The sequence below is a fragment of the Artibeus jamaicensis genome, unplaced genomic scaffold (assembly GCF_021234435.1).
Source record: "Artibeus jamaicensis isolate MK-2021 breed Jamaican fruit bat unplaced genomic scaffold, CSHL_Jam_final contig_519, whole genome shotgun sequence".
Taxonomy (NCBI): Eukaryota; Metazoa; Chordata; class Mammalia; order Chiroptera; family Phyllostomidae; genus Artibeus; species Artibeus jamaicensis.
In genome coordinates, this window is record NW_026521871.1 from 28,929,533 (window position 1) to 28,950,293 (window position 20,761).

Here is a 20,761-nt window from a genome sequence, read left to right on the forward strand (position 1 = left end):
AGGTTATTTTGTGGATATTGACACACCGATTCACAAGTTTACATGGAAAGACATAAGACAACAGCCAATACAATACTGAAGAAGTCAAAAGACTGCCACTGCCTGACTTAGAGGACTTAAAGTTACAGCAGTCAAGACAGTGTAGTATTAGAGGAAGAACAGACAAACTGGTCAATGGGACAGAATGGGTTCCAGAAACTGACCCACACAAATATGGTCAATTGATCTTTGACAAAAGAACAAAGGCAATTCAGTGGACAAAGGATTCTTCACCAAGTGGTACTGGACCAACTGGATATCCATATGTAAAAAAATGAATCTAGACACAGAGATCTTACATCTTTCAGAAATATTAACTCAGAATGGGTCGTAGACCTAAATGTAAAACATAAGACTGTAAAACTTAACATAGGAGAAAATCTAGGTAAACTTGAGTTTTATTATGAGTTTTTATTTATATTTTTTTCTTTTTAAATTATAGTTTATTGATTATGCTATTACGGTTGTCCCGATTTCCCCCCCTTTGGCCCCTCCTCCCCATGCCCTCTCAGGCAATCCCCCCACCAGTGTTCATGTCCATGGGCCATGCATATAAGTTCTTTGGCTATTCTTTTTCCTTTTTTAAAAAAATATTTTAAATTTATTTTTAGAGAAGGGAAGGGAGGGAGAAAGAGAAGGAGAGAAAGATTAGTGTGTGGTTGCCTCCCAAGTGTACCCTACTGGGGACCTGGCCTGCAACCCAGGCATGTGTCCTTACTGGGAATCAAACTGGTGACCCTTTGTGCACAGGCCAGTGCTCAATCCACTGAGCCACACCAGCCAGCGTGCTACTCCATCTCCTATACTGTACTTTACGATATGATGATTTTTTAGACATAATGCAAAAAACACAATCCATGAAGGAAAAAAAGTAAATTGGATCTCATTGAAGTTCTACTTTGAGAAGGATCCTGTTAAGAGAACAGAAAGTTACAGACTTGGAGAAAATATTTACATATATCTTTTTTCCCCCAAATACAAACAAAATTTCATTTACAAAGTTACAGAGGTAGAATTGGTGAGCCATGGAAACAGTGAGCCAGCTGGGCCGTCTGGGCTCAGGAATCCAGTTACAGAGGCAAAGGAAGGGCTCTTGGAGTTTAGGAAGAAGAAAGGCAGAACTCGAAACCCGTATGATCTGATTAACCAATATCACCCCAATAAATTTCATAAGAAAAAAAAAGAATGCACAGCGGGGAAGGACAGGGGAAGAGGCTCACATTCTCCACAGAGAGCGTGTGCTCCGGGGAAAGAAGGAGGCGGGGAAAGGTGTGGGTGTGCTCAAGAGAGAAAAAGAGTGAGCGTTGGGTCCTTTGTCTTGAGAGGTTTTATCTGTTTTCCAAAGGTGCAGATTTCTTATAAAGGACTTGTATCTAACATATACAAATAACTCTCAAAACTTAATAATAATAATAATAATAATAATAATAATAATAATAATACAACCCAATTAAAAATGGGCAAAACATCTAAACAGAAACCTAATCAATGAAGACATACAGATGGAAAATAAGCATATGAAAAGATGTTCCTCATATGTCACTAGGGAAATGCAAATTAGAGCAACAATGAATACCACCCCACGCCTTTTACAATGGCTGAAGTCCAAAAAACAGACAATGCTAAATGCTGATGAGGATGTGAAGAAAACAGTCACTTTCATTCATTGCTGGAGGGAATGCAAAATGGTGCAGTCACTTTGAAATACAATTTGATGGTTTCTCAAAAAGTTAAACATACTATTAACATAAGATCTCACAACTGTGCTCCCAGGTATTTATCCACATGAGTTGAAAATGTACATCCACGTAAAAATGTGCACATGAATGTTTAAGGCAGCTTTATTCATAATTGTCCCAAACCAGAAGTAGCCAGGATGTATACAAAATAGGTGAATGAATACCGAAGCTATGGTACATCCATAGTAGAATATTATATTCAATGATGAAAATAAAGCAGTTTTCAAGCCACAAAAGACATGATAGGGCAGGCCTTAATAGTATATTGCTAAGTAAAAGAAGCCAGTCTAAAAGGCCATATACTGTGTAATTCCAGTTTCATAACTCTTTCATAAGTCTGTAACTCTCCTACTTTACTTTTCACTGCATCGATGTGGACATCCGGACTGAGCTTATCTGTGTAACAATGACTGTGGCAGGGACCCTTGTTTTGATTCTGGTTTCAGTGAAAATGACAATCAATACACAACAACAACTATTGGTGTTAGGTTAAGGAAATATCCTTCTATATCTATTTGAGAGTTTTTTGAAGAGTAGATACTAAATACTCTCAAGAACTTTTTTCTGTAATCTATTGAAATGGTCATCCACCTACTCTCCTTAGATCCTGTGGTTTATATTAACAGATACTAATAGCCGTCCATCTGCACATTCTCTGAATAACCCTCCTGTAATCCTGAGGAAACTGTTTCGGACTGTTGTGTCTCCATTTAAGGTTAGGACTGGTCTGTAAATTGGGATGTGTGTGATTTAAGGTCTCAGATTCGGTTTTGGTAACTGGGCGACATCATCTAACAGCAATAAGCTAATGATCCAAGTTGAGACGCTTCGGCGTTTTCTGTCATCAGGGCCACCTTGCATAGCATGCGAACTATTTGTTCAGCGAACCCTTTTTTTTAAAGCCTATTTGTAAAACAGTAAAAACCCTTTTTTTGAGATAATTCTTTGACAATTTAAATATATGACAGTTTAAAAACACTTTCCAGGCTTACAGTTCTATCTGGTTGGTTATTTACAGTTTTCTGAATAATTTTGAAGTTTGTTGAATTTTCACACCAAACGCATAGCACCAAGTACACCCTTGTTTAACAATGTCCTCATCTATTACATACTTTTCTCACACCGGTTTTTCTTTACTTTCCCCTTCATAATAGACTTGTCCAAGGCACACTTATTTTGTTATTTTCAATAGTCAACCCCTAAATATATTCATATGTGATTGTTTTTTGAATTTCCAATTATACTCCCCTTTTATTTTCATCTTCATGCTCTCTTTCCTTTTATTTTTTATTTTCTTCTCCCTGCTTTAAGTATATTCTGCTCTGCTGAATTTTTTTGAGCTGAGTCCATAGGTAATTTACCTTCATTCTTTCTCACTAAATGATGAAAACTTTCAAGGCTATGGGTTTGTTGTCGGAATTGAGATTTAAGGTGTTTTTGTTTTTGTTTTGCTTTTGTATTCAGACTTTATTACAAATCTTCCTTTCTGCAACCTATACATAAGCCTTGACAACTTCTATAAAATAATATATTTTAACCAGCTTTCAGCCACAAGCTGACATGTAGTTTTGCTGTACTTTCTATGCAAACTGCATTCACACTTTCATTTTCTCTAATACCTAGTACTTTAAGATTTTGTCTTCATAGCCATTAGATTTTGGTTTACATTTTTATAATTTATTTCTAACACTAGCTTTTACTGTACCAAAAATTCACTTTATTGAACTTGTGGGGGTTTTAAAATGTTTGGCCTAGTATAGAATAATTTTTTTATAATGACCCATGGATATTTGAAAAGAAGATTATATCATCTGTAGGGCACAAAGTTTCATATATAAGCTATGAAATTAACCTTATTAAGCATATTTAAAACCTATTTAGTTTCGAGCCCATGATTTACCGAAGACTACACATGGTATGCTAATTTTTCTATAGTTGTTTCTTTTCAGCTTTTGTCTTCTAGTAGCTTTTGCTATTTCTATGCTGTGTCATAGTACATTACGCATTCATTGTAGATCAAACCTTTTATAAAACACTCCTCTTTAGCCAAAACATTTTTTCCTTGAGCTTTATTCTAACCAGTATTTACATTGTCACTCCTATGTTATTTTGCCTCTTTTATTTGCTTTTGGGATGTAAAAATACATTTCTGCTTTATTTTTGTCCTGTTTTCTCTATTCTTGTATTTGTGAATCTTTCATGCCACTATGCTTCAAGTGAGTGGAGCACATAGCTGTATTTGGGTCTAGATGGGTCTTTGTCATCTAACGGTGGACTCCACTCTACTGGTGTTTATTGACATAAATGCTGTTAGGTCTCTCATCCTGTTTTATGATTTCTATTTTGTTTGTTGTGTTAGCATTTCCTTACTTGCTTATTCATTTTTGAAGTATATATAATGCTATGTTCTGCCATAATTGTATTTCTCTAATTATCAATGCCAAATGTGAAACTCTAAACCTCTCCCTAACTTTTCCACCAATCCCTCTTAAAACAGGAAATTTATCAAGCTGGGTGAGCTACATCTATTTCTGTTTCTGAACAACTGTACTTATTTAAACAATCTGTTTCAAAGAATTATAACATTCTTTGCAAAAAAGTCCATTGTTCTTCATCATTCTTATTAATTCAGTGATTTTCAACTGGTGTGCTGTGGCAGACACGCAGGTGTGCCACAAGAATTTTTAAAACATGCGATACCTGAGTAGTTTGGGCCCTACCTCTTTCCCCTTAGACTGTCCGTTAAAAAAATGACAACAGCCAACCCAACAATAGCCGTCCAGTGTTAATGCCCTGTGTTAAACTATAAATAGAGTTGCATCTTATTGGCCACATTGCACAATAAGGCTGCATCTGATTGGTTAATTTGTGGTACCAGAAATCTTTATATACAAGTATAGGTACTTGATCTTTTAAAAAGTCACTTTGAAGCAAAAAATGTAGGTAATTACTATTATTATTATTATTTTTAATCAATCAAAATTATACCTTTTTTGTGAGACTGGCAAAAATGTATTTTTGGTGTGCTGCAGGATTTTAGTAATTAGTTTATGTGTGTCGTGAGATAAATTTTATAACCATCCCTGGTGCCAGGGGACACTGTGTATCAGTTGTACTTAAAATATCATTTAAAAATAAAACTGCTTGAGGACCAATTAGAAATGAGCAGATTTAACTTTATTTAAGTACCATGAAAGAAGCTGGATGCATTTTCCACGCTCTATTTTCCTCTGTTACAGACTGAAATGATAAGTCGGAGCCCCTCACCGTGTACGGCTTCAATCAGCCCCAGAAAGGAGAGACCAGGAGTCCCTTCTCTCCCGGGACTGTGACTCCTGCCAGACAGTCCCAGTCACTGTCCTCCCAGCTGGCCCCAGGCCCAGCACTTTGCCCTGGCTGCTTTCCTACATGCGTAGTGATCTTTTCCACCTACCCATTTTCTTTTCCCCAAAGTTGGGCTCAAATCTCACTGATTTTCCTGACAGCTTGCCTCTCAGAAGGGCCAAAGAAGTGAACGTTGTCCTGCTTACTGGATCTCACTTGTGGTCTTATCATAACTACTTGTGTGTGTCCATGTCTCCTCAGTGTGACTGCGGCACCCTTCAGGGCAGAAACACTGTCCCACAGTTCCATCGTGGGGCTACCTGAGTGCAGGGTTGGGAAGAATTTAAAAACTCATCCTCAGACTGAGGACCGGGAAGATGAGGGTTCCACTGCCAGATCTGACTCTAACTCAGTGACTTTTAGAAACTCACTTCTTTTCTTTGGACCTGCAAAATGAGGATGAGCTCCAAAGCCACTTTGCAAGTCAACGTTCTAGGATTCAGTGAGACATTTTGTAAAGATGAAACTGAGTCACAGACCACAGAGAGAAAATGACTTCAGCTCAAGTTCACAAAGTTAATTAATGGTCAAAGTATAATTAGAAATTCAATCTCCTGACCCCCAGCCTGTGGGGGCTATCTCTGAATGCCCACCAACTCTCCCGGAGCAGCAGCACAGAATCTTATTAGGGCACATACTCGCTGGAAATACACAGATTGACTTTTGAAGAAACTAAACTCTAAAACAGTACAATGAACCCCAAACTTCTATTTACTGCAAACTTGGATGGTTATTTCAGCTCCTTGGCACTGATTCCCTTTATGTCACAGCAGAGATTAGTTCTCTTTCCTCTCTGTTAAAAAACAGTCTTGTTCTTGACTTTGGAACTGCTTGCCAAGGTCTGCTGTCCCTTCTATGTTTTTGATTTTCCATTTGTGCTTATCTTTTCCACAAGAAAGACAAATTATAGCAGAGGCATATTCATGTCTTCAGACCTCCATTGCCTTATCTGTAACCAAAAGGTGTTGAAATGACTTTTCTCTAAAGGTCTCTTTGATTCTCAGATTATTTGAACTTTTTTTTTTTTTGTAATGAAGAGGCAGGAACAGACTAAGAAAGGTGAAAGGAGAAGGGCTGTTTTCAACCCTACTTTCCCCAACAAGCTGTCTGAGACATGGCTTCATGGTAGGTAGTGTTTTGTGCAGAGTGATTTCAGGGAACAGGCAAATGGACTGCAAAGAGTGAAAAGTGAAGGAGAGAAAGAACATCCAAGATTGTGTTACTGAGCTGGTCACCACTAAGGGCAACTGGGGTTCCATCCTGCTGGGGATCTGTGGAGAAGCCGTGTGAAATGTACCTCACTGTCCTTTGAAGGGACAGAGGGAGACGGGCCCACTGGCTCTGCCCCTCATTAGTGAGAGGGTGCCTGCCTCTTGAATGTTAACCTGCTCAGGTGTCAAGAGTGAGTGTGCAACAGAGGGGCTGGGCAGTCCTCACAGCCGCCCCACATGGCAGTGACAGGGGCAGAGACATCGGGGGTAGAATGACAAAAATGTGTGGCTGGCTGACGCAGGTGCTGTCCAGGTGCTTCTCCATGTGGCTGATTCCTGCAGCAACAGCTGGAGTTGAAGGGGGACTGAGAGGAGGTGAGGGTGATGCCCGAGGGGAATGAATCGGGGCTTGAGGTCCTCAGACCTAATTCAGTGCCTGGCTGACCCGGATAAAAGGAGAATTAAGTCAGAGGCTGGGTGGACTGAGAGGCAATATTATTTCCTAAAAGGCTTAAAAATAGGTGGAAAATGTTATTCAAAGGAAGATAATATTAAACGTGATAATGTGTTATTTCTCTGCTCAAAACCCTCTAGGACACCCAAGCCCAACTAGAGCAGAAGTCCAAGTCTTACTGGCCATGGACTTCCTCTGACTTCTGTTCTTCCCCTTCCCCTCCCTTTCTCTGCTCTAGCCACACACCAAGCAGGCTGCTGCTCAGGGTCTTTGAACTTGTCTCTGCCTTCAAGGTTCCTCCCGCACTTCACGTTGGTCTCTGCTGCAATGTCCTCTGAAAAGTCCTTTGTGACTCCCACATATGAAGGGGACCCTTTATCCCCTGACCTACTTAATTATTTTCTACAACATGAACACTAGCTCAGTTCACATTACATATCTATCTTTTCTTTACTGATTTATTTTCAGTGTCCTCTGATGGAAAGCAAGCACAACCAAGGCCATACCTTTATTCCCATCCGCTACTGGCACAGCTCCAATATCTACAACTGTTCCTGGAAATAGCAGGTACTCGATAAATTTTTTAAAAAAGCAAGACAGACTGAATGAATGAGAAGTTTATATCTTGTTGATGCTAAATTTGTTTAAAAAACAAGACAAAACAGGAGGGTCTAATATTTGTCCAACGTCCCTCAAGTAGAAGGACAAAGACTATTAGATTATATTCCTTCTGGTTGGTGATGTAAATTGTTTGTGCAAAAGGTGGCAGAGCAAGACTTGAGCTTTTGGATCTGGAGGTACCAGTGTGTTAGCGTTAGGGACTCTGGGGCCAGCAGGGGTGTCCCCCCTTCTGGCATCTCTGGGCCACACTGGAAGGAGAAGAGTTGTCTTGGGCCACATGTTAAATACAAAACACTAATGAAAATGGATGAGCAAAAAAAAAAAAAAAAGGTTTTAAGTAAATTTCCGATTTGGTGTTCAACCGCATTCATAGCCATCCTGAGCTGCATGTGACCCGTGGGCCATGGGTTAGACACCCTTGGAAGGGAGCCATTTCAGATACACTATCATCTTCTGCCCCCAATGAGCCCCTATTCCCACCCCATGGCTTCAGCTGACAGATTGTCCCCTTGACCAGTTAAATCAGGTACATAAGTGAAATTCAAAGAATGTCTAGGTAAGTGTAGGTGTGTGTTTGTGTGTGTGCATGTGCGTGCATGCACTCGTATGTGCAAGGTCTCTTCTAGCCAATCTGTATCTCAACAAAAACTGCAGAGACAAGCTACGGAATCCTCAGGTGGCAGCTAAGTGTGACAGTGGCAGCAAGATGCGCACGTGTTTGAGCATGAGCAGAACAGCTAGAGGAAGGAGAAAGTGAAGGGCAGGTGTTTTACTGATGAGGACGTCAAGAATCGGGAGAAATGGGAACTGTTTAGGATTTTGACAGCCAACACAGGTAACAGATGGTTTAGACAGTGAGTCTAACGGAGAGTCATCGAATCCAGATGCGCAGAGGGTAAAAGCAGGAGAGGGGTTTACGTGAAGAGAGGCAATGGACCTGACTCTTAGATGGTGGTGGGCTTGTCGGTGAAACCCAAAGACGATCAGTGATGGTGCATGAAAGTGCACGTAGAGTGTAACCTTGAACTCTGCAGTGGTGTTACTTTTTAAAGATGGCTTTAATCTTTTGAAATCATAAAAATCTATCATTTCTAGATTTCAGTAGTATGGAACTGGGGTCTGAAGATTCTGGAAAAATGGAACTAGCCAAGAAGCTTGTGCCCTGAGCTTGGTATCATGGACGGCACTAAGGGAGTTCATAAATTCCCTAAAATTATGTGTAAAATTTTATATGTAATCATGTACATTTTTTATGGGAGAATAGTACAGAACAGGGTTGGCTAACATTTTCTGTGAGGTCCAGATAGTAAATATTTTGCACTTATGGTCTGGAAATGAGTCAACCCTGCCCACACAATGTGGAAGTAGCCACAGATAATACCCAGAAGAATGGGCCTGACTGTCTTGCAGTATAAATTTACTGACAGTCACGGAAGCTGGGCTGAATCCCACCCACACGCTGCACTTCGCTGACCGATGGGAGAGAGCAGTGCTGTCTACAGGAACTCTCTGCAGTAATGAAAACGTTTTAAATCTGTGCTGCCCGGTGTAGAAGCCACTAGCCACAGCTGGTTATTTTGTACTTGAAATGTAGCTAGTATTACTGGTGTACTGGGTTTTTAAATAATTAAAATTAAAACTTAATAGTCACAAGTGGCTATTGGCTACCACACTGGACAGCACAGGTCTAGGACTTTCGTCACAGAATCGGAGCTGTGGCAGAAAGGCCACGGGCCCCCTGAGAAGAGAAGCTCCCCCAGCAAGGAGAGGTGTCCCACCCACGCACAGCTCCCCAGGGCCCTGCTGTCGTGGCACACGCCGTCATTCAAACCTTGCCTCAGAGAGGGTCCTGATGGGTTAGTGTCCGGGACTGAGAAGGCGGTACAATTCTATGGGACTCGGGATCTGTCTGATTCTTGAGCACTCACCACGGGAGGCAGACTTTCTCATCCTCTCTCAATCTGTCTGCCCGAAATGGCTTGTGAAAGTGACACTAATGGTCATTCATTGTGTTAACGGTTCCTTGGTTACAGGAACATGCTATGTGTTATGAGTGATCAGCTTAAAGGACAGGAAGAGGACTCAATCAAAGAGCTTAATCAGTGGCTAAAATAGGGGTGCTTTAAGATGTACGGGTATTTTTTCCTTTTAGAAAGTCTTGAAATATGCCAAAATCTGACTCTAAATTTAACTTGAGGCTATACGCGTTTCCCAATGAGGCTGATGATCGCAGCATCAGAAGGGTCTTGTTCTAACACCATCTCATCCACTTCCTCTAGAGGGAATTCGAGTTGAGATGGAGAGCGCCGGTCTCTGCGCTTCAGGGCGGGCATCCCCCGCCGCATACTCCAGCTCTTCCAGCTTTCCCTCTCTGGTGAGCTCGTGGGAATGAACAGTCTGTCAGCTGACCTTTGGTGCCTGGATTCCAAGATCTCTCTTGTCAATTTCTACCATGATGAGAGAGCAAAAGTCACACAGTGACTTTTCCAGGCAGTCGGTAACCCTCTTGAACAGAATCAGTCCCAGGGGGCTCTGTAGCCTAGGTTAAACCTGCAGCGTCTCCAGATCTCCAGGAGATGAGAGGAGCCAGTGGAGAGACCATTCTGCTCTGTCATGCGGTGCTCTGCCAACACAACGAGTGGCCATCCCGATGGCAAACTGGATGTCTCAGCCTCGTTTAAGGGTCCTGACTCATCCGGGCAGATCATGATTCAGAGCCCCAGCCAAGAAATTGAATTCAAAGTTTTAGCACATTTTTTTTTTTTTGACACAAATTGACTTCTGGTCTAGTCTCTTTGTTCCTGAGACTATCCATCCTCCTTCACCAGAATTCCCCTGATAAATATTAATGAGATTGTTTCCTCTGATTCTTGAGAGTTAATTAGGTTTGTGACAAGAGAAGTATGTGCATCATAGAACACAGGAGGCTATGCTTCTGGGGAAAGCAGGAGGGAGAGATGATAATCAATATGAGTCCTCGGAGGACCCCCTGGATAAGTAGCTTGCAGTCCATAAACGGGATTGCTACAGCAGTTAAGGGCAGGCTGCGTGTGCCCTCTGACCGCCAGAGGGTTCTGACAGACAAACAAAGGCGGCATGCTGGCTCTTCAATCTCCACTGCAGTTCTGCACAGGATGTTTTGCTGTTGGTTTTAGGAAGTGGAGCCATTTGTCTAGTTTCTCTGCCTCTATTAGAATGTCCCATCAGAGGAATGTTTCATTAGGATGGTAAATTGCCCCATAAAATAATCAGCAATGGGAGAGACCTATTAGGTCTGGATCAAATTCACAACCAGGAGTTTCTTCAGTCCAGCATTTTTTTCATTACCAATGAGACATCTGATGACAGTGAGTATCCCCAAATAAAGCAACTATCACACTAAATGTCAATATTTTCCTTTTAGAAAAATATCTTAGTAGCCTGCAGCCCTCTTTCTTTGAGTTCGACTGTGTTTTCTTCCATATCTAATGGCTAAGACATGTGTACAATGGTTTCTTTTACCTTTTTATTGCAGGCCAGTACAAACCTACATAAAAATAGGCAGAACAGTATTATGAACTTTCATGACCAACGGTGGTCAATGCCGGGCAGTCCTATCTCACCTAAACTCCCACCCACTTCCCTCCTCTCCTCCACTGCTCTGAGGTAAATTCCAGTTATTATGTAAAAAAAAGCCCAGCTATTTTATGGGGACCTCTTGTGTCCCCCTTATCTGATCTACTTCCCACCTGAAATGTTTTATTTTGAAGTGAATCCCAAGTATCACACTTTTTAGTGATCTTTTTCTTCTTTCAACCTGGTATGTTTTGTTATTAAGTTATTATTCATTAGTCTTCATAGACTTGAACGTGTTATAAAAACAGGTGCCACAGTTAACATGCAATCAGCGCGTTCTTTCCCCTCATGGCTCTATTGTGACAATGAATCAAACTCTGGAAATAAGTGAGCTTAATGAAGGAGATCCTATGACATAAACAGTCCATGCCTGCTGCAATGCACGCTTTTCACATTTGCTATGAAGCAGCAGGACTGAAACGGCTTGGTTTACTCAATCAGATTTCACCATGGCAAGAATCGGTTACCCACGTGTCATTTTCTAAAAGCTTTTTGGTGTAAATAATATCAGTATCAGGAGCTTTATATGCATTTATAATGCAGAGCTATATACATCGAAGGTCTGAGATGAACACACAGCATTAAGAAATCACACCAAGGACGGCACCGATGCATGCGTATGGCTGGCTTCCCACACAGGCAGTATGCAGTCCCTCATAGCCACGTCTCCTTCGCTGTGGTCATCCCCACCCACTTTGGATCTTCTCAGTGAATCACCAGCTCCCTTTGCTAGACAACAGTCTTTTGTTTTAGGGGAACCTGCTTTTGTAGGTTTCTTCTCCGCTTTTGTCTCTTTCTGGCTGTCTTACCCTCGTTCCTCTCCATTGTAATCCCATGTAACTTTTACAGCTTTATCACTCTGATTTTCCTTACGTTTCTTCTTCTTGCTGGCTGATTGCTCACTTTCATCTCTGCTTCTTTCTTTCTCTTCCTTTTTCTCCTCCTTTGTATGCCTCCCAGGGGATGCTGAGGGAGACCTAGTCTTTTTAGGACAACTTGTACCATTCCTGCTTCTTTGTCGTCTCTCTCTGCTTGCACTTCTGGACCGTCCAGCTGTGCTATAACTTTTTGGTGGTGTTTTAGAATGTTTCTTTTCTTTGTTTTCTTTCTTTTGGTCTCTGGTTTTTGATGTGTTCCTTAACCTCCTACCTTTCCCTGGACTATCTTCTTAGTCTGGGACTTTTGGATCGTTGCCTACTTCTTGGCTTAGAGAATGCAATCTCCTTCTTGATCTGCATCTTGGCTGCCTGTGCCTAGAAGATATGGGAATCCTCCTCCTTGAGCATGATCTTGAACTTGGGTGCCTTTGCTTTTCTCCTTTCTTCTATGGCAGAAGTTAGAGACTGTGCTTCTCATACTCTCTTCATGGCTTCTTCTATTTACTAGACATATCTGATTTCAGCTACATTAAAATCCTCCAACACCATGACCTACTTAAGGTCTTGTTTGTTGACACAACAAATTAACCTTCTTCTAGTTACACCTGGAAGTAAGCATTTGAAACAGATAATCCCTAAGGCCTGTAGCTGAATTTTTGTGGCTTTTGTTTCACTTTGAAAGGTTATATAGGCACTAACCTTTTTTTGATGGCTAGTGAGGCTTTAATACAGAAACAAGATTTCAAATGAAACATCTCTGGCAGCAAGTGAATAGCAAATTTTGAAGTAGAGTTGTATACTTTTCATAAGGTGTTTGGGAATTTTTTCCCCTGAAATGATTTATTCCATGGCTATATCAGTGAAAGCTATCTGCCTATCCTGAGTCCATTGGTAAAAGATTATCTCTTGTCCTGATTTCCAATTTTCCACTTTTATTAATTTGTCTTAATTTAAGTATTACATTTTAAGTTGACTTCCATATACTTTTAAGATAAGACAAATGCACGTGTTAATGTACTTTTTATTTGCTCTATATAAAACCAGTGCATCCATGTTACTGTTACTGCCATAGTTATGCCCACAGTGAGTCCATGTTAAAGCAAAGTAGTTAGGCAACTGTTTTCTTAGTTATGGGCGTTTCAAGCTTCACTTTTGTGCAGTAAAAATAAAAGTAGGCCATGTAGATATACAGTTTCTGAAATTGTCTTACAACACTTTGATGATGAAACCTTTCCACTTAAAAAACAAAACAAACTGAAACAAAAAACCAGGTGCGACCTGGTCGGCAGAGAAAGCAGGAGTCAGAGCCTAGTGAGGCTCCATTCTCTAGCAAGGGTTGAATACAGTTGGAAGACGCAGTGTTTTAGTTTAGCAAAAGCAACAAAACAAAGCAAATACTCCACCTCTAGCAGCAGCAACAACAAAATAAAAGAAATAAGAAAAACACAAGACATACTCTCTCTGATCAGACAGTTCCCTATGAAACCAGATGGTTTTGTTTTTCAAGATTTTCTCCTATGTCATTCTGGAAAAGGATGTTTCCACGAAAACTCACCAGAATCCACATACCAAATAAAACACACTCTCCTTCCATCTCTGTCTCTGACACAAAAACACGCACAGGCATTGTCCCCCCCCCGATTAACCTTTCCTGATGCTTTAGTTTCTTCCCACCCCTCTGCCTCCCCCGAGTCTGCCCTGGCCAAGGCTGCTCCGCTTAGCAACAGTCTCACACATGGTGGCCACCGTCCTGCAGGGGGATGGATGCTGGCCGAGAGAAGGCTTCTTATCTAAAGGCAACTTACTGGTTTTTAAAAAGTTGTCTTCATGAAGAAAATTGTGTGTGCCCAGCACACTTCAGCGTAGATAAATAGCTGGAGGTACCTATGGCATTTTTAATGCTCCTTTTCCTCCTCGCATTACTATGATGGTTTCTCTTCCAAAGCAACCCTGCCAGAAGTGAAGGATGAGAAGACGGAAAACTGGTTCCATAGAGAGCCTGCATGGCATCTTCCCAGCATCAAGTTCATCTCTCTGTGGAGAGGATGTACCCACACCCTGTCCTGTAAGCCTTCTCCCAGGGAATCCTGACCACGGCCTGGAAGCATATTTAATTAGCAGTTAAGCATTCGCTCCTAGGATGGTTCTGGGATGGATGCCGCCTGGGAGTGCAGTCTTGGGTGAAGTTTGAACAGAAGGCTCTGGACCTTCTGTCTGTGGGCCTGGGAGCTGTGATAAGAATTATTGGAACATTTTCTTTGCCTTAAAAGAAGACAATACATAAAGATGAGGCTAAGTAAACAAAGGGAAGAGTACAGTCTCTGACGTCCTACGTGCCTAGCAAAGCTGCTCAGAGCTGCACCTGCGTGGTGAAGCAGCAATTGAAAGTTGGGCTTCTACCACTCCCAGGACTTCCTCTCCTGTTTTCACCAGAGATTTTCTGTGAGGTCTTGAGATACTGTCTGCAGAGGCGAGGCCCAGCAAAGCCCTGCCAGTCACGGGCAGGCTGTCACAGGCTCCAGGCATCAGTGAACTTTTGGTGCAGTGTGTCACCTGCTTAGGAGACAATATTCACCTTTCTCAGCAAAGAGCCCCAACCTCACTTCCCAGATTCCTTCTCTGATGTCGGTGACACAGATGTGGAAAGTGGTCCAAGGTGTTCGGCAGTCGTGGGGGTGTCATTGTTTTTATTTTTTCCTTTAGCCAGACACTTCCCTTTCCTCTTGTACCCACCACTCCCCAGTGTGGCCGAAGTAAACACAGCAATGGGAGTTTTCACCAAATACCAGTGTTGTCACGAACAGTCTGAAATTCATTCACTTAATAATTTCTCCAACACTTATTTACTATCACCTACATTGTAGTCATCATACTAGGTAATGAAAACGATTAAAGCAATCCTGACACTGTTAGGCAGCTCATTAAATAAACACACACACACACACTCCATCACAATGTGATTAGGGTTAGAACACAGGCATGGGTTTAACACACTGAGATAAAAAGGGGAGAGTGAGTGATTACCTCTCCCCATCTTCCTCCTTTATTTCTTCCTCCTATTCTGTATTATTTGGGGAGTTTGTGGCATAGAAGGTTCGACAGGTCTTGGTCAGGGCTCAGTTCTACATTACATCTACCCTGCTACACACCTGAACATCGAAAGTAAAAAACACGCTGGTTTCCCCCATCTACTGCTTTCTGAGGGTGGAAGGGTGGACTGACAGCGGGGGATCAGAGAGGGGAGGATGAGGTCAGGGAAAGCCCCCCTTTGCCATCTGCCTGGAAGTGTCTGATAACACTGTTCTTGCGCTGCCAGGGCAGAAACAACCTGGAAGACGCCTGCTGCACCAGGCTGGGGACTCCGCACAGTGACCAGGTCAGCGAGTGCTCACACGGTTGTGTTAATTATAGAAGGGAAAAGCCAGTCAAATTATAGGGGCTTTCATTGATCTCCACCAGACTTCTAATTATAGGTGACAAACTTCGAGTTTTCCCAGCATCCCAGTATCTCCCTGTAGTCAGTGGAGGTCATGGCCCACCTTTACACTCCGACACAAGTGATTAATGTCCTCTAGGTGCCCAGCGCAGCCGGGGCCAGTTCCTCTGGCTTCGCAGTATCAGACCCTAAGGTGCAAAATAGCGCCACACTCCCTGTCTGGGAGCGCGCGTCTGACCTCGGTTCTGAAGGTGGCTCTGAGTCCCCCTCGGCCTACTGACACCCCAGTGTCGACTCGGACACCAACACGAGACCGGAGACTGATTCATGGAACTGAACAGAAAACCCCCACAAGAAAAAAATAAAGTAAAGGTGGTATTGGGAAGAAAAGACAAAGAGGGATTTTTCTTTTTCATTTCTGTAAAAAAAAATTTCCAGTACAGTTTACATTGAATATTATTTTATATTAGTTTCAGGTGTACAGCATAGTGGTTAGATAATCATATACTTTACAAAGTGTTCCCTCAGATTTCCAGTACCCATCTGACACCATACATAGTTATTACAGTTTTATTGACTATATATCCTATGCTGTATTTACATCCCCATGACTATGTTGTAACTACCAATTTGTACTTCTCAATCCCTTCGCCTTTTTCACCCAGTCTTCCAAACCCCCTCTGGGATTTTTCAACAAATGGTATTAGGACAACCAATTAAGCACTTGGAAACCATTACTGTATACATGTATTCCATTCTAGACACTTACTATGCCCACCGGCTACCTCCTGCCTCCCTTCTTCCTTCACTGAACCTTGCTGCTCTTCTCTTGCCTTTGCTTTTTCTGAGAGACTTTAGAATCATTGTGACCTCCACCCCAAACACTTTGGGGCTGGCCTCTCCTCTTTCCTTCCAGAAGGGTGAGGTCATGCCCCTGAACCCCTGTGGCCTTGAACTTGTGACATGAAGTAGCAAGACTGTGACAGCACAGAGACGGTGTAAATGCTCACCCCGTCCTCACTGAACTTGATGCCACTGACGAGGCAGCACCCCTTCAAACACTTCAGAGGAAGCAGTAGCCCTGGGCCTTTCTGCGGGGCCTCTGCCAGGAAGACTCGGACCATTACTTGTAATTCAGCTGGTGTCAGTAAGTCACTAGGGCTGGGCTGCGGAGCTGACTGAACTGCAGCTAGCCTGGGGGGAAGTCAGTCCTAACAGGCCGCCAGGCCCAGGGTGGCCACCTTGCTCAGACAGCCCTTTCAGATGACTGTCAATTTTCACACTTCTGTCTTCATGATAACCTGGGCACCATGATAATACCCAGGTTGGGGACCTGAATCACCCAGGAAGGAATTTTAATGTGCTCAAAATTGCAGTGGGCTTCAAAGAAGTTCAGCGACCTCACAATTTCCATAGGATTTATTTTTCCTCTTTACTCTCCGCACTAGTTTGAGTCACTCTTAATAAAACAGATTCCTTTCGCAGGGTGGCTGACATTTGTCTTCTGAGCAGGGACACTAATAGCCCATTCAGCACCTTTGCATTAAGTAGACAAAAGTACGTTTCATTGGGCAAACAGTCCCACGCTTAGGGGCACAGCCTGTGGAGTCCACCCAGGGGTCCTTCTGCAGGAGGAAACCTGTGGAACTGTATCTGATGAGCTTCCTTCTGAGGCACCTGCTTTCTAGAGAAACACCTAGTTACCCTCTTTCACTCACTGAACATCAAGAGAGCACATGAGGGTGGTGGGAAGCTAACACTTCCCAAACCCCAACCATGAGCTGAGGAGTTGAATGTGTTCTTTCATAAATCCTCTCGGTGGGCATTATTACTGCTCTTTCACAGATAACAAGGCTAAAACATTTGCCACAGGCTCCATGACACAGGTAGACACAGAGGACAAGCAATAGACACAGAATCGGAGCCCAGGACTCTGACCCCAGGGCCACATCCCTCTCACCTCACTCTCCTGGGAACACACAGGAGCACAGGATGGCTCCTTCTCCCAGGGAGCGCAGTCCAGTAGGGAAGACAGATGACCTAGAAAAGCGTCAGGCACTCCCTCTATCCCGCAATAGACGTCACTTCCTCCTCGGAATCATGGCTGGGTCCCAGCTCACCCGTGCATTTGGGAGCCCAGATTTTTGGGAAGGATCTCTAGGCTTTGTGATATTCCACAATGTCTATGCTGTCCTATTTGATCACCACAACTCCTCAAGGCTCAGCAGGTGAAGGGCTTTGCTTAAGACTATGCAGCTTCTAAAAGGTAAGGGCAAACTTCCAATGAAGGGTGTTTTGATTCCAAGACCGCCTTCTTCTCATTACATCACACTGCCTCCTGGGTTCCATGGTCTGCCGGGCTGACTGCATAAAAGCTGCAGACCGGGCAGAGGACAGTCTATCATAGGCAGCAAGTCCACTGTCTAGACCAGCTCTATAAGCCAAGGCAGCAACAGGCTCTGGCACGTGAGCTTTGGCCATTAGACTTGATTCTTGCCTCTAGTCTAATGGAGGAGACAGGACACCTAAGAAAGTGGCAGGTAGTCAGGGCAACCAATTCTTACTCAGCATGGAGAGTGTGTTTGGTTTGGTTTAATTTTTTTTATTATGGAAGATACAAAACTCAAGAGAACTGTACAACAAGCCCCAGGATCCTGCTACATTGGTGATAACACAGCCAGTCCTGTTTATTTCCACACCCTCCAATGCATTACTATAAAGTTAAGCCCACATATCATATCACGTTGTCTGGCAATGTATAAGTATGTACCTCTAAAATGACTCTAAAAAAACACAGCCACAGTATTATCACAGTTAAAAAATAAAAACAATTCTTTAATATTTTCAAATACTATTAGTGTTCAAATCCCTGAATGTATTTTGTATATTGATTTTAAGTAGTTTGTTTGAATCAGGATCCAAATAAAGTCCTAACATTAAAATTAGTTGTCTTTCAAGTCGCTTTTTAAAAAAGATTTTATTTATTTATTTTTAGAGAGGGGAAGGGAGGGAGAAAGAAAGGGAGAGAAACATCGATTGCTTGTCTCTTGCACATGTCCTGACTGAGGACTGAACCTGCAACCCAGGGATGTGCCGTGACTGGGAATCAAACCCACACCCTTTTGGTGTACAGGCCAACGCTCCAACCAACTGAGCTACCTGGCCAGGGCTTCTTAAGTTACTTTTAACTTACAGGTTCTTCCTCACTCTCTCTTTTTGCAGTTTATTTGCTGAAGAAGCCAGGCACTTTGTCCCGTACAAGGTCCACATCCTGAATTTTGTTGAATACCTTCTATATCTGGGGAAGCTTTGTAGGGTAAAGGACGAGGCGCTTGTGAAAACGTGCCCAGGAATAGGGTGAGGATTGCAGATTGTGGTGTCAGAGGGATCTGGTTCCAAGTCCCTGAACTACAACTGTACAAATTCGAATTAGAGCAGGTGACCTAATCTTTATCTCCCAATTTCCTGATCATAAAACGGGCTTTAAAAAGTGACAGGGCCCAGCTGGTGGTGAATTCGAATTTAAGAACAAATGTTAGAGAGGCAACTGTACAAATCGGTAACATCTACAAGATGGGACCCAGGGGTCCCTGTTCTCCGTCCTCCCCCAGGCTTTTCACTGCCCAGTGGAGGGCGCTGGTGTGCTCACTTCTGGGAGCACTCGCCCCAGAGCAAACGCCTCCCGTGGGCAATCTGTGCTTTTGTTTTACTGACACGAAAGGGCACTCCTTGATGAATTACTTCCTAAGTCTGAAATCTAATCTGTTTCTTAATTTCCCTGGTGTCATACATCAAAGCACCAGCGCCAGCCAGAGCTGGTCTGTGACAGCCCGCTCAGCCTGGCCCTTCTCTTGGTGGGAGCGAATGGCGACCAGACAGTGAAGTAACAAGCCCGAGACTCCTGCCTTCCACTCTGGAAACCAAGCCTGTTCTGCATTTAGGGCCACTGGCTGCGTGTCCCCCTTTTCCACGTTGAAGCACCATCCTTCACCACAGCTTTAGATTTCTTCATTGCATACACCCCACCACAATGACACAATTTGCTTGTGTATTCCTGTTGATTAGTCTTCCCCTGCTAAAATGTCGGCTCCATGCCGCCAGGTACTTGGCCCCTGGGTTTGCTCCCGGATGCCCAGCTCCTGGAAAGGTGTGCGGCCTGGGAAGGCAGCCCTGCACTCATATCCGCTGGACCGGACGGTGCTGAGAAAAGCCTTTCAGTTGTCCTGTGGGGCATCGCACCAAATGACCACTCTGGCCAAGGTGACATTAAAGGTTATAAGCAGTTACGATTTGGTAATGTTCTTCGAATTTCTATCGTGCTTATTTTCAAAATTTGGTTTGGTGTTTATGTTCCTGCCTATAATTTATGTTCTGTTTCCAAGCTGTTATTCACCAAGCCATCTGGGAAATCTATAAATCCATTACCCACAATTACGAGAATCTCGTTCTTATAAAAACTGTATTACTGATACCTGCCAAGGTCCTCAACATTTGGCACCAATCTTCCATTTCCTCCCTTTCAGGTAATGTTTATTGCTTCCTTAGCAAAGGTGGTAAAAGCCCAGGATTTTTACTGAGAGCCTGTCCAGCATCTTGTGTCAAGGGGATAGTACACATTTTAAAAAGCCATCACAGTAATGTGGTACCAGCAGTGCATATATTCCTTGGGGATACAAATCCCTTTTAATTTCTCTGTCGTCGGCTTAGATGAGCAGTAACAGGGCTGCGGAAACGCAGAGCATGTCTGTCAGCCCAGGAACTTGGAATGCTTCTCAGTCACTCTCAGTAACAGCCCTAGTTCACATTTGAATAATCCTCACTCCCAACAAGCTCACAGGGGTTTACAAACCGCCCCATCCTGGCCACACTGCGGTGGCAAATCCCCACAGGGAACTCACTCCCACTCACACCTTGATCCCTGGGGGCCTCAGGTCCCTGGGCCTGTCTTCCAGCTCAGCGTCCAGCTTCTTCTGCTCTGTCTATGCCAACTCACTTGGATGATCTTCTGACTTGTGATCTGGCATCTCTGCAAGACCCTGTTTTTTTGGCTCACCCTTGGACTTCCATACTGTAAACTGAGGACCAGGTATACTCACCTCAGGCGTCATTCTGCTCCCTGGGGACCCGGCCAGTGGGGCCATTTGAGTAAGAGGAGGAATTTGATACTTAGTTCATTCTCAACACATTCCAGAGGCACTGGAATATGGTTTGACCATGTCTTTTTATGCACAAAGATGTTCACGCATATGTTTAGATCCCTCCTCCAACTTGTAATGGCCAGGTCCTCAGGCCCTAAAGTTCAGACCTATTTAGCTAATGACCAGGCGCTCTCTCACCAGGGCAGAAACAAACCCAGTGACCACACAGCTCCCCATGTGGCGATG

At 43.2% G+C, this 20,761-nt stretch overlaps 1 protein-coding gene and 1 pseudogene across 3 annotated transcripts in view; both read right to left on the bottom strand.

Annotated features, from left to right (window-relative positions):
- The window catches only part of TMEM108 (transmembrane protein 108), a 296,705-nt gene that overhangs the window by 40,817 nt on the left and 235,127 nt on the right, over nt 1-20,761 (bottom strand). The window lies entirely within an intron of this gene.
- Nucleotides 11,653-16,501, bottom strand: LOC119048344 (serine/arginine-rich splicing factor 11-like; annotated as a pseudogene).